Source organism: Myotis davidii, unplaced genomic scaffold, assembly GCF_000327345.1.
Source record: "Myotis davidii unplaced genomic scaffold, ASM32734v1 scaffold156, whole genome shotgun sequence".
Lineage (NCBI taxonomy): Eukaryota > Metazoa > Chordata > Mammalia > Chiroptera > Vespertilionidae > Myotis > Myotis davidii.
Genome location: NW_006288633.1, coordinates 1,472,538 through 1,481,210, shown reverse-complemented (window position 1 = coordinate 1,481,210; position 8,673 = coordinate 1,472,538). Strand labels below are relative to the sequence as shown.

Genomic DNA, 8,673 nt, shown 5'->3' with positions numbered 1-8,673 from the left:
ATCTTGCCTTTTTTTTCCTTTTAATTTTTTAGTTAAATGGCACAATACAGATTTTTTTAAGTGAACTTATTTGTGGATGATGTTGTCCTACATCTTAGTACACTCAATATAGCAAATGCCCCAGAACCACCCCCCCCGCCCCCACCAAACAAACAAAAGGCTTGGTTTACACCAGTTAGTGACGAAGTTATCTACATGCTATGTGATTGAAAGAGACAATCGCAGGCTGAGGATTTCTTAACTTTACCATAACGATGCACTGGGCACTTGAAGCAAGAGCCCTCAGAAGCGGACGTGCTGCAGGAGAAAGCACACGCTCTCTTTGGAAGAGAGAAAGCCAGGATATTGTGGTGGCGGGAGGAACAATGGAGCCAATGAAACAGAGGTCAAAGCTGAAGGTTTCTGCTAGAATCCAGCTCTATACAGGTAGTTTAATTATTTTATTCCAGCAGAAGTCTGCTCTAGCGCTTGGAGTACCGCATGCAGACCGCTGGGAAGAAAAGCACTCAATTGTTCAATTTTTATTATTCAATATTGTATTAAAAATTTTTTAGGCTCTTTGGGTCAAGGCTACTTTTAAAAGGTTAAAAGCTATTCAGAAGGGTTGCCATATCCATAAAAGCAAATGAGATTAAGCCTAAAGGCCGATGGAGAAAAAACAGTAATTTAGATAAACTGCTACCATCTAAAAAGTGTTTTGACTTTTACAGGAGAAAGAGAATTCAGAGATTCTTGGATTGGTTGTCATATCAAAGAAAGATTCATTAAATTTGAAGCAATTATTTTTGTGCTTTTTATTGTTTGGTGTGTTTTAGTCCAGCGTCTACCTTTCTTCGGTTACATTCTTTAAAATGGTTTGGGAATTGTAATTACGTGGCTCCAAGCATCCATCTGTCAACTCTTGACCTTGCTGGTTGGGCATCTGTAACATCAGACACTGTTGTCATGGAAAGAATTATGATGTTTCAATCGAATGTATCGCAAAGTTAACAAATCCATAACATGATCCGGATCACATGGAAGAGTTTAGAAAATGTGTTTCAGAGACCTCAGGGGGAAGTGAATAGGTTATTCCCATTAATGTTTATCTCCAGCGCTGGCCATTAATTGGGATAGTTTTCTATTACAACGGAAGAGCTAAATTTCAACCTCGAGCTTGAAGTGAGTACTCCAGATCAAAACGTGGGGTTCAGCAACTGAGACAAAAGCCATTATATGCTTCCAATGTCAAGTTGTGCGTTCATATATCATTGATTGACTTGGTGGCAACTTTGGAATGTCTGCCCTTCTTGGATCATTTTAGTTTTTGCTTAAAATACCCAGAGATATGCTTTAGTCTGGTTTTGTTGTTGATGTCAGAAAACTGAACCTGCCAAAGGATGGATGGGACTCTCAGAGCTGGTAGGTCCGTGAAAAAGGTGATTATAGTAATCAGGACTGGCTGACATTTACTTAAAAGTCTAAAAAGCATATAGAACAGAAAATTTCTAGACATTAAAGTGAGTAGTGAGTTGATATAAAAGTTTAATTTTATCTTTTATGGAAACGGTTTGGCTTGACAAAATTAAAATTAATAGAAATACAGTAATATTCTGGACACTTATACTTTATTTTCACTGTCCTGTGTCTGAACAAATAAGCATTCCAAGCAAGTAAGAGGAGCTAACATCTCCATTTTGTGAGAAATATTCTCTAACAAAGAGTTTTTGTGCTGCATACCTTTCATTTTTACACACTCTAAAAGGAGAATGGTTGTTGTAATAATCAGATTTCTTGGATCACAGTGTCAAAGCAATGCAGATGCATCTGAGAAGAGCTAAAACAACATGATTCAAGGTGGCCGTGTCTGAAGAAAATCTGTAAAATGAAGAAATTCATTTTACAGATGAATAAATTAGGGGGTGATTATTCATATTGTGAAGGAGTCTTTAAAGGATTCCCCTAGGATCCTTTTAAAGGCTGAGCTCCACTAGTTCACATAAGTGTTTGTGTGCAGATCATTAACTATTTGACAGGCAGGCCGGAAATGCAGGTAGAGCCAAGGGGAAGAGAGAGAATGTTCAAGAGGTAGAGGAATCATTGACACTTGAGGCTCACCTACTCTCAAGATAGAAGTTGATGAGACAATAATGATAGTCAAAGTAAAAATACGGTACTTACTTACAAGATATGCTTTTTACACTAGAGTTCTTGGGGACAGCCTGCTTGGGTTTAAATGCCATCTCCACCACTTATTTAGCTGTGTGACTTTGGATATTAACCAAATCTACCTTTCCTAAAGGTAGGCCCCTCTGTATATTAACCTTCTAGGAATGTATGAGTATTATATGAGTTAGTATATGTAAGTATTTAGGGTACTGGCATGTAGTCAATGCTGTGCTCTTGTTTCTAAGATGATTCTGGAACACGCTATTATAAAATACCAGGTGCTCTCCAACGCAGAAAATTATTGGTGTTAATGTAAGACTTAAGACTGGAAGGGATTTAATAAACCAAATACACCTTATCCCCCCAAAAGAAAAAACAAACTAACATTGATAAATACAAATAAATACTGCTTTCTTTTTGGGGTTCCCAACAAAGTCAATCTGAAATTTGACCTTCTTTGAAATTATTGTCCTAATTTTAGTTTTCTAGTGGTTTGGTAAAATTTCCAAAATCAGGAAGCACATAGGGGCAGTTAGCAATCTAATATCTGTTGACTTTTTAAATGTTAAATGTCTTTGATTCACCTATTATTGAATTTGCATTTCAAGAACAATAGTGTATTTATTGGTTGAAATAACTTTATTTGTGGGAAAAACTTCTTGCTTAGTTGACTTTGCTCGGATGGCACAAGAATAAACTCGTTCCATGTATTCTATCCAGTGCATCTGTACCTATAGACTTTTGGGCTTGAAATAGACATTAATTGATACTTTCCAAAAGAACAACCAGTCAGAAAGTGTCCCAGTCAGCTTTCCCCAGTCTGATTAAATGCATGAGCTTAACAGGTTGCCGAACCAGAACCACTGAGAATGGGCATGAAAGCTGAAGAGTGTGTGAGTGCAGACAGGATGGCATAGGAATCTCAGCTGGGTAGATGTAAGGAGAAAATTATTGGTGTTAATGTAAGAGTTAAGACTGGAAGGGATTTAATAAACCAAATACCCCTTATCCCCCCATTGTATGCACGGTTCATTGTATGCACTGAGTTTTCCATTCTGGGGTCCCAGCAGGTGACAATTGGCTCGACCTTCTTAATTTTGCCATGGCACATAAGAAAACCCAGAGAGTTTTAAGGGCCAGTAATGACAGTTCTATTACATTATAAAATGGTCTTCTAACTGTCTAATGTACTCTCCTTTGGTGCCCCTTGAAACTCCTCTTCTGCTCAGGTCAGGCCTCCCTGGCTGGCCAGCCCTCTGGTCACATCAGAAGACCCACAACTCTCTCACACTCTATTCCATATCCCAGTTGGATACAGGTTGAATAAAAATGTGCTTTCTGGCCCTCACACTTAGTTTATGTGAGTGAATGCTGATGGAAATGGGTAAGTAAATAGTTTTTAAGTGCAGGAGATCAAATTACTTCCTTCACAACTTGAAGTTCTTGACAGCTCTGAAAAAATCTGCTTTTTTTTTTCTTCCAAATGTTAAAGTGGGTTGATCTTCACCTTGCTTCACAGCAGATTGCCAAATTGTCAGCTTTCAATATATTATTTTTTGGAAAAAAAATTAAGTGATTTGATTCATTTGGGGGAGAAATTTCTCAAGTTCAGAAAACATAAAACAATGAAAATCTGTAAATGCTTTTATTTCTGACTTGAGTTATATTGAATAAACGACAGAACTTAGCTTAAGTGGGAGCTATTTTAGTTGCCTTTAGTTGAACATTTGTGTCTCTTACTGATTATTTTCTGTGGATCCAATAGCCTTTATATGTCAGTACCAAGAAATCAAATTTTGTTATAATGCTTATGACACAACTTTGCCCAAAGCAGTCTGGTCTCTCAGGTTTAAATTCCCATTATATTTTCTCATTATACACATATTCTTTACAGTATATAACACAAGTGTATGAACAATTACTTGTGTAATTATTTACTTAATGTCTGTCTTTATTGGTAGACAATAAGCTCTATCATGGTAAGCTCTACCATGTTTGGCTCATTGTTATAGACCCAGTGCTTAGCATAAGAGCACACATAGTAGATGATCAAAAAATGTATTGAATCAACCAAATTACTAGTAAATTTTCTGTCCTTATTCAGCTTAGTGGTAACTACATATCTAATATATGTAAATATTACATATGTAATGGTTGCAATAGTCAAACTTGTAGAGATAGGAAATAGATAAAACATAAACTTATTCTCAGTGTCCTCTACTGATCTCCAAAGGTTTCTAAAGACAACTTTGATTGCTTTTCTTTTTAGCTATTCTGATATTTAGCATCATATTTCTAAATAACATTGTACTCTTGGTTTTGTTAAGACTTCAGACAATATCTGTTGGTTTCCAGATGAAAGATAAAAACTTTAATACATTCGTACTCTTACTTTTCCCCTCTGTCTCAGGTGTGTTTTGGTTTTGTTTTGTTTTGGTGTTGTTATTGTTTGTTTTAGCTTTTCTATTAGTTATCTTTACTGCTTGATATTATCCTCTATGGTTTTCAATCACCAGCTTTAGACTGGCTCCATTTTCTCTATACTAGATGAAATGAAGAAATCAGTGCACCTACAATTTTTCTTTTTTTCTTATCCCCACTGACTTCTCTCGCAACTGAATCATTGTATTTTACATTTTTACAGTTTAAAGCAAAATATACATAAATACCATTATTATTATCATAATTTGCACTTATGCATTGGTATCATTCCATTTGTACCATTTACATTTTAGTTATGCATTCAATGTGTTTTATGAATTATATAAGTTTGATAAAAATATAAGTATATGAAATGATCAGTATTTAAAAATGAAGAATACTACTTTTTCTAGAATCGTGTATGACAAGGCACATAGAGAAAGCAATGTAATCCTATGTAGTTCTAAGCACTAAAGTCCAAAAGGATTAATATATAATATAACTTATTAATTATGAATATAATAATAAAGAAACAAAATTTATATTATACATATTATATATGTCAATAATTATTCAAAATAATATCACATTTTAACTTGCTTATTATTTACCATGACTTTCTTTTACATCTATTTTCCCATGCACACTACCATCCTCAACCCACCTCCAACTAATATAAATCTTTTTTTATGCTCATTACTTCTGTGGCCTACTGTTCATGCTGAAATTTCTTTCAGTGTACCACTGGATTATATTAAACTGTTCTTAGATGCATTTTCTTCCTCTTTCTTAGATTATTTTTTCATGTTATTGAAGTATATTCTAATAATGCTTTCTTTAGAAAAGGTATATGAGAGGAAAATTTTTTGAGTCCTTTCAAGTGCCTTTATTCTTCAATTAAGTCCTATTTATAACTACATTTGATATAGAATTCTAGGTTTAAACTTGCTTTATAGTTTTTAATAGTCTATGTTGTTAATAAAATATTGATACCAGTCTGGTGATCATGACTTTTTGAGTAATCACTCTATTCCTCTCTGAAAGTTTTCAGAATTTTTCTCTTCATGCTTAGTGTTCTGAAATTTTACAAAGATGTGTCTACTATTGGTGTTTCCTTCTCTTGATTTTTAGATGGGTTTGTGAATTTTGGGGTTGACATTTTTTCCAGTTTGAGAAAATGTTATTATATATTGTCTTTTGTTATTTCTTTGGTTATTCTAACTCCTTCATTGTTTATATTGTTTTCTTATAAATCACCTTTTTGATAAGTTTTGGATCTTCTGGATCTATGCACTATATCAGTGCTTCTCAAATTTTAATGCGTACAAACACCTGGGATCTTATTAAAATTAAGATTCTGATTCAATAGGTCTGGGTGAGGCCTATGATTTTGCTGATTCTGCTGGTATGTGGACCACATTTTGAGCATTGAGGCTTTACATTTCATTTTTAAAATGTGTTTTTATTGATTTCAGAGAGAGAGAGAGAGAGAGCACGTGAAAGAAATATCGATGAGAGAAACACCAATGGGAGAGAAAGATCAATCAGCTGCCGCCTGCACCCCTGCTACTGGGGATTGAACCCGAAACCCAGGCATGTGCTCTGATCAGGAATTGAGCCCGTGATCTCTTGGTGCATGAAATGATGCTCAATCCACTGAGCCACACTTTCTAGGCACCTTTATATTTCTTGAAATAACTTTTTGTTCACACTTTTTTTCCATTATGAAAAATTTTATTAATTCCATCTTCTAAATTAAACTTTAGTCTTTGCTTGCTAATGTTTAGTCCACTGTTTAATTTATTTTTAGATGATTGTATTTTTTTATTTTCAAAAACTCATAGCAGTCTTTTTAAATATTACAAATACAGTATATTCTTGAAATTTTGAGGATATTAATAGAAATTTTTAATGTTTTCTTTATTGGTTCCATTGTAACTGTCTCTTTTGTGGTCAATTTTGTTTATTCACCGTTGTCCTTTTTTTCTACTTAGTTTCTCTTAAATGTCTGCTAATTTTAGGTTGACAACTAAAATTTGAGCACAGGGTTATGCTTATTAATTTAGATAGCTGGCATGAGTATCCTTTCAGGTCAAAAGGACCATTTTAAACAAAGGTCTCTGTACTGAATGGGAGAGCTGCCTCTGGGCTCTGTGTAGAGGGATGAACCCAGTTGACAAGCGGCTTTTTATAAACAGGCTTGGGGCACTACAACCGCCAAATAAGCCAGCTGCTCCATCTCCAGAGAAAAGAGAGAAGTTGCCTAGTCCAGCTGCTTTAACGATGGTCTTCCAGTTATAAACCCTTATTGCTGTCCCTGGTCAACTTCTAGCTGTTCCTGTTTGGAGTCTCTCAAGAGATCTTTTAAGAAAAGTGATTATACCTCTGCTACTATTTTCTATGCGTGTATTTTGAGTTGTGATTTACTCTTCTGGAGTTTATCGAACAATACAGTCCAATCTGCCTCCTACCTTCTAAGATTTCATCAAACTTTCTGGTGTACTAATGTCCACCCCTTTTCTCCTCCCTCTTTCTGGTTTGTTTCAAGTGCTGCCAAGGATTTATTTATTTTTATATGTGTGGTCATTTCAATTGGAATTTAGAATGGAGAGAAGGCAATGTAGTTCATATCTATCACCCTGAACTAAGAAACTATATAGCCATTTTAGGGTTGCTCTAAATACTTACCTGAATTTGCTTAATACTTCATCTGGCTGTTCACAAACAGGCAGACCTAACTGTAAATAGATAAATTCCCATACACGTTCCCTCGACCTTGCTAATTATTCTTCATGGATCAAATAGGATTTAGCAGTGTTAAGAGCTTTAGATGATTTTAAATTGTTCCCCGAGCCTCTTGGCAGTTTCATGTGTGTTAGAAGTGCCTGATCATAAAACAAAGTAACTATAGAGAGGTGCCTAAACTAAGAAGACTAAGATAAAAGTTAAAGTGACAGCAGAATTTGAACTGGCCTACAATTTACTTTGGAGTGTTACATATTTTGTGTTAGTTGAGCTTGACCAACTCTACCTTGGATTTGCCAAAAAAATAATTGATGTAATCACAGAGCCAAGAATGATAACATGTGAATATCTGTGGAGGATTGGCAGGACCCCAGATCACTGGGAAAAATCCAACAGAGTACCTATTTTTAAAAAGCAATAAAAAGTTGTTTGAGAATTAATGACCTTTTATAGAGTGAAAAAGCAGTGCATACTTATTACCTTGACCCAAATAGGTTTTAGACAGTCTTATACTGTAATGGCAATAATGAGTAGAAGAAGAATGTATTTATGTATTGTACCAACATAACATTAAGTATCCAAAATTGGATAAATGTTTTTTGATATAAAACTATTAGATTTTTATTTATGGCTATCATTTTATTAGAATTTAAATCCATATATTACCAAACATCTATATAATTCAAGACATCTGCATTTTGGCCACATGTCTCCATTTTTACTCACATATATGTTATCATTTAGATGTTCCAAGTAACACAGATGTATAATATTAAATTAAGAATATTAACAGTCATTATTCAGAGGCCAAATCCTTCTTTGATATGTGTGTGTATGATGTATGTTGAAAACCTGCCTTACTCTTGAATTTAAAATTAAATTAGAAATGAGTTCAATAAACGAAGTTATTGTTCTAAAAATCAAGCAAATTAAAAAGAAACAAGTGCTGATATAGGATGCTTTAATTAAGAAGGAGAAAAGAACTCTCACATTTCTGAAGTGGGCAAAAGCTATTTAGATAACAATGAGCCAGAAGAAAAAGAGCAGGAGTCCCTACGAATGCCTGAGCAGCAACGCCATGGACTCAATCATTTGCTGAGATCTTTCAGGCCTCTGACCTTGGTCTATAACGCTTCCACTTCTGGCATCTACTATTTTTCCTTCTTTATCTTGCCAGTTCTCCTCTCATCCTTCCAGTCTGAACGCTGTGAAGCCTTTCTTGCCTTACATTTTTACTTAGTTCTCTGTTTTCTTAGTATTTTGTAGATCCGGATGCAGCCAACATTTGTTGAGTGCTTACTAACTACCACGCACTACATTATGAAATAATAGCTGTATCACAGGGGCATGACCTCAGTG

The 8,673-nt window shown here is 34.8% G+C and overlaps 1 long non-coding RNA gene across 2 annotated transcripts in view; it reads left to right on the top strand.

The window, feature by feature from the left end:
* Positions 1 to 6,091, top strand: part of LOC107182653 — an 11,429-nt gene extending 5,338 nt beyond the window's left edge. The window contains exons 2-4 of one of the 2 annotated variants that reach the window (XR_001513380.1): positions 2,186 to 2,281; positions 3,378 to 3,532; positions 6,055 to 6,091. This is a non-coding gene — a long non-coding RNA (uncharacterized LOC107182653). The remainder of the gene's footprint in view (positions 1 to 2,185; positions 2,282 to 3,377; positions 3,533 to 6,054) is intronic. The other variant, XR_001513381.1, reaches the window with a different exon arrangement.
* The last annotated feature ends 2,582 nt before the right edge of the window (positions 6,092 to 8,673 follow it).